Source organism: Tupaia chinensis, unplaced genomic scaffold (genome assembly GCF_000334495.1).
Source record: "Tupaia chinensis unplaced genomic scaffold, TupChi_1.0 Scaffold000196_1, whole genome shotgun sequence".
Classification (NCBI taxonomy): domain Eukaryota; kingdom Metazoa; phylum Chordata; class Mammalia; order Scandentia; family Tupaiidae; genus Tupaia; species Tupaia belangeri.
Window position 1 is genome coordinate 2701213 of NW_006159671.1, and position 6434 is coordinate 2707646.

A 6434-nucleotide genomic window follows, 5' to 3' on the forward strand; every position below is an offset into this window, starting at 1 on the left:
CAATAAGCAGATCAATAAGAAAAAAAAGTCATACATGTTTATTTTAACTTATGCATGTATTCACAAGATTCATTCAAAAATTATGAATCAGAGGAGAGTCAGGTGACTGGAGGCTTTACATGGTACCAGCTTGGAGATAAGCCATGAAAGGAGGAGAGGAGACAGTGCAGAGATGCAAAGATTGTTCAGGTTTCTAGGCCAGGTATCAAATCTATAATATCCTTCCTATGCCTAGAAGGAGTAGCTTGGATACTTACTTTACTGACATAAATAGATGAAATTTTCTTTTTTTAAAACTTAATTCTTATGTCTGCATATATTCTGAATAATTATCTTAGAAATATGCCCAAGAAGTATACTTCAGTGTGGCATAGTTTGGTTCCTCATGCTGTCAATGCTTTTGGCATGTGAGGAGGGTACAAGACAATACCCCTCAGATTCTTTGAAGTATTTTCATCTATCTAGGGAGGTCTATTGAGTACCACCTTAAATAATCAGAATTATTGGGACCAGCAGATGGCATAAGGGTCACCTCATTGGACTTCCACATAGTCAACCACAGTTCGAGTCCCAGACCCAAAGGCTTAAAACTCACGTCAGGTGTGTGTGGATGCATACCCAATATCCCAAGAAGAAAATGGAGGAGAAGGGATTGCAGGCAGGCCATTCCCCCAGGAGAACTATTTCTCACTTTCTGTCTCTCTGTCTCTCTAGCAAACACATGTGCCCTATAGCAAAAACCTCTAAAAAAAAAATAGAATTATTAACAAATGGCTTCATAGCCACATCGTGTTTATTTGATCTTTGCTCCAGGCCTGATTTCACTTAGAGAATCACTTTCCAGCTAGAATATTGGAGATAAGAAACATTTTCATCTAATCCAGGAAGTTCTGGCCTGTCTATAGTCCCTCTAAATTCTGATTACAAATGAAACATTTCTTTCTTTACTTTGGTTCCTTATTCCTATATTTGATTATAAACAACAGAAAAAAAAACTGATTCTTTTAAAATTATACTTTTACCAAATCCAAACATTTTATTAGGGACATTTTCTACTTCTCAAATCAACATCCTTCCACTTTGCTGTGAAAGACCACAATAAGTCGAGTCCCAGACCCAAAGGCTTAAAACTCACGTCAGGTGTGTGTGGATGCATACCCAATATCCCGAGAAGAAAATGGAGGAGAAGGGATTGCAGGCAGGCCATTCCCCCAGGAGAACTATTTCTCACTTTCTGTCTCTCTGTCTCTCTAGCAAACACATGTGCCCTATAGCAAAAACCTCTAAAAAAAAAATAGAATTATTAACAAATGGCTTCATAGCCACATCGTGTTTATTTGATCTTTACTCCAGGCCTGATTTCACTTAGAGAATCACTTTCCAGCTAGAATATTGGAGATAAGAAACATTTTCATCTAATCCAGGAAGTTCTGGCCTGTCTATAGTCCCTCTAAATTCTGATTACAAATGAAACATTTCTTTCTTTACTTTGGTTCCTTATTCCTATATTTGATTATAAACAACAGAAAAAAAAACTGATTCTTTTAAAATTATACTTTTACCAAATCCAAACATTTTATTAGGGACATTTTCTACTTCTCAAATCAACATCCTTCCACTTTGCTGTGAAAGACCACAATAAGTTTCCTAACACATGTACAGTTTCCGTGACAGTTTGGTTACTACTTTTCCAGACTCTGCTATGTGATTGCACGGTACTTTACGTCTTCACTTGTTTGCTTCGTGGCTTGCTCCCTGAAAGTTTCACCTTTTGTAATTGGATTTTAATGAGTGCTGCTTGGATGTCTCCAAGAAATTTGTGTGTTGGAACGTGACTGTACTGATGGTGTTGTAAAGGTATTAAGTGAAAATTTAATTTCTTCCCGGTGTCTTGGGTTGGGGGCCTTTGGGTATGGTTTTGTCACTGGGTTGGGGTCTCTATGATTGAGTTTTGGTGAGTGTAAAAGCAGAGAGAATGAGACCAGAGCAGAAGAGAGAACGCCATGTGGACACACTGCTAAAAGTTCTGCCTTCCACCATCTTGTGGCACCCTAAAACTTTTAGTCAGCAGAACAGTGAGTTATTAAACCTCTATTTCTTATCATTCCCTGAGCCTCAGGCATTTCTATCAACAATGCAATAACAGATGATTTTACCTACCCACCTCTGATCAAAAAATGCCATGTGTTTTAAGTTTTCTTATGGCAATATGTCCAGGACCCAGTTCTGTATGATTTAGCCCTAGTGCAACAAACCCACTCCAAAAACTCATCAGCATTAAACAATAACCGTATTTTTCACTTGAAATTCTGTGGATCTGCTGGGTAATTATGGTCTAGGCCAGCTTAGTGGATTTCTACTGTATTTTCATGTGTACTGCAGGTTGCAAACTTCTTGAAATGAAGACTATCCTTTGGATCATTGAGCCTTCAGTTTCTAATATGCTTTATTGAATATGTTACTTGCTTGATGAAAATTTACTGAATGGAGAAATGAAATTTATACTGTATGGTAAGTGAGAGAGATTTTGAACACAAGGGTGTTTATTCTTCCCCTAAATATCATCATAACTGGAGACTGAAATTCAAGTACTTGAGGGACCAGCAGTTGGCGTAATGGCTATGTCACTGAACTCCCATGTAGTTAACCATGGTTCAAGTCCCAGACGCCAGGCCTGTGTGCGTCTGTGCCCAAGATCCCAAGAGGAGAATGGAAGAGAAGGGATCACGGTGTGGCCATTCTCTCTGGGGATGTCTCTCTGTCTCTCTCTGGTGAACAGACAGCCCTATAGTAAAATAAACTTCTCCCCCCCCAAAAAATAAATTCAAATACGTGAAAGGGACTAGTAGGTAATACAAATGAGGGACATGGGATGTATATATGTTTACAATAAGCAAAACAAATCCACAGCGAGAGGTGTTTCACAAGTCCTTACTTTGTACCAATACATAAACCTTTAATTACTAAGGTTAGCTTATGGCTCAACTATTTAGCTTCTTACAAGATCTTATGATGTAAAGTAAAAGTTTTGATTATTGTGTTTGTATAAGAGAGGATCATGTAAGAGCAGGCTTCTCTGGATACAGGAATTAAAGGCCAACAGTAATAATATTTAACATTAGGGTGGTTTGGCCTTTTCCAGTTACTAAGCTAGCAGTCTCACATTTAATGTGTATGGCTACCTTATGGAGTACATATTACAGACTTTTTCTTTTTATTTATTAACGTATTTATTTTATTTTATTTTTTACTAATGAAGGAATTCATAGTTAAGTAATTTAGTCAAAATCTAGTTATCAGTACTGGAATTTAAATCAGATTGGTCCAGCTACAGAGGCTAAGCACTTTTTAAAAATTACAAAATGATCCTAATTTTAAAGGTCTAGTAGATATATCTCTCATCTTTTACTCTGAATCTGTGTAGGCAATATCTAATTTTTAGGTAGAGTACTCAAATAGAGACTTGACAGTTCTGGTATCTTATAATATAAAGGGAATGATTGTGTTATAAATAGATCCTAATATTGAATTATATAAAATGAATTATATAAAATGAATTTTATATAATTTTAAGTTATGAATTATATAAAATGTAACAATATTGTGAATTTTTTGAGAGAGAGATATTTTTGCTAGAGGGCACCTGTACTCACTGGAGAGACAAAGAGAGAGAGAAAGTAAGAAATCACAACCCCCTCCCCAGGGGGGATGGCCATGCTGCAATTCCTACTCCTCCATTCTCCTCTTGAGATTTTGGGCATACAAGGTGTGAGTTTTAAGCTGATGGATTTGGGACTTGAACCATGATCAACTACATGAGAGTCCAGCAATTTAACCATTATACCATCTCCTGGTCCCATGTGAATGATTTTTAATAAATAAATGTTAAGAATAGATTTTCTTCTTTAAAAATTAAATCTATGATATAAAAAATGATAAAAAAAATTTTTAGAGAGATGTTTGCTATAGGGCGTGTGCACTTCTCAAAGAGACAGAGAAAAACAGAGAGGCAGAACACGAGAAATAACCTCCCAGGGGGATGACCACACCACAATCCCTTATCCTCCATTCTCTTCTGGGGTTTTTGGGCATGCACATACATGTGCCTAGCTTGAGTTTTAAACCACCAGGTCTGGGACTCAAACTGCGGTTGACTATGTGGGAGTCCAGCAATGTAACCATTACACCATCTGCTGGTCCCAACAATCAATGGTTTGAATACAAGTTAAGAACATTTTGATTGATCAGTTTTTTCTCCTAGTCTGTTTTTCTAAGAAACAGTGGCTGAACTTGTCAGTTGCTCTTATTCTGAGGTATATTTTTAAAACTTACTTTGATGGAAGTCTACAAATTATTTTCTTTTTTATCTGAGATGCTTAAACAAGAGTTATTGTTCAAATTGATGACCTTTGACACTGTAAGATTACCGACATCAAAGACTCCATGACAGCCTCCACACTTATTGAGGCAACTTTCAATCAAAAAGAAAATCCCACCCAATAAAAATACTTGAAAGATGCAGATATTCTATTGGACACAGTGAAGGGGTGAATAATGAATAAGGACAAAACCTGAAGATGGATGGGCAGCAAAACCATGAACATGGAACCCAATCTCCACAATGGAGAATCAATACTGAGGAAGGTGGAATGTTCGTGGCCTTAGCCAGAAACATTGGCAGGAAAAATAATCCCTGTTATGAGAAAAGTATAACCCTGGGAGAGAATTTTCCAAGGGTGTATGCCAAGGTCTATAATGTCACTATTATTTTCTATAGAAATATATGTTCTGTAAAATGGACCTAGGGTGGTTTGATATGAAAACCTGACTCATCAGCAAGATCCAAAAAATGACAGCTGTGACATGAGCCCTAACAAAGCATCTAATTATAAGTCATATTTTACTTGCCATATTGGCTCTAAGTAGAAGTGTCAAGTTATTAGTTCTGAGATTTTATGGACTGGTTTGAGTATATTCAATTTAGCCTGGGAATAAAAGTTGTTACTGGAACACCCTTAAGGAATTTTTCATTGAAGCCTAACTGAGGATAATCCCAGAATGCACATATTATAATTCATGTATGAAGGTGTATATATAAGATTCAAGAAAGAAAGAGAGCACCTGACTAAGGTTCATTTAATCATTCATTCAAGAAATATTTACTAAGGGACTACTATACACCAGACCTTATTCCAAACTCTGGGGAGACAGACAGGAAACAAAGTAGACAAGGCATCTGTTCCTGCAGAGATCTGGTGAAAGGTGTTAGGTGATATACAAGTAAAACAAATGAATAAGAATTTCTGACAGTGATAAGAGGTACAATAAATAAGTAAATAAAACAGAATCATGTGCTAGAAAGTACCTGGTCACTGGACTCCCTGTAACTAACTTGGTTCAAATCCCAAACCCAGCAGCTTAAAACTCCCACAGGGTGCATGTGAGTGTGTGCCCAAAATCCCGAGATAAGACGGGATTGTGGTGTGGCCATCCCCCTTGGTGGGTTTCTCACTTCTGTCTCTCTAGTGAGCACATGCCCCTTAGCAAAGATCTCTCTGAAAAAAATAAAAGAATAGTACCTAGTTAAGGGGCAAGAGTAGCTGGAAAAGCCAATTAAGGTGAAGTCTGTATTGAGACTCAAATGTCAGAGAAGAGCCAGATATTTCAAATGCTGGCTGCATAAAATATGCTTGCTTCCTTTTTATTCATCTCTAGTTCTGTGTGATCTGATCTTTTATCTTTTATCTTTTTCTCCCTCCCCTCCCCCCGCCTCCCTCAACCAGATCTGATTCTCAATGTCTGAATCACCCAATGCAGACACATGGTCATCCTCTCTCTTAATCACTTATGTCCGTCTCTGTAGTAAAGCCCAAAATTCAGAGGGCAGCCCCAAAGAATCAAGAACTTCTAGAATTTTTCTAAGTATTTGACTAATTGTGTGAACTGATATTTAATTTACACTTTTTTGAGAGTAAGCTATTTTGCCTTACTCTATACTAATCTTTTAGTAAATATAAAGTTACAGAAAATATGGAAAGGGTTCTCTAAGAGGTTAGGGAATGATTGATTTGTGTAACTAGAAGAGTATTTCAATTTCTTTAAAAATAGCACAACATTAATGACATTTTACCCAAGAGAACCCAAGTGAGTTTTAAATCTGCTGTTTTCTGTCTTTAAATAGTCTGCATATGGTACAAAGAAATTTTAATCGAGGGAAAATCAAAGCCTGATCGGAAAAAATGAGGACATAAATTATTTTGTTAATGAATTCAGTTTTGGTATTCATAGCTACACTACATTACTTCTGAATCATGGAGTAGTGGTGTTAGTCAAACAGTCTAATATTGTGTCAATTTTGCTGAGAAAACAGATTTATGATTCAGACTTGCATCTTAAAATATTACTCTGAAGTATCCAACTAAGTCATTAACAAA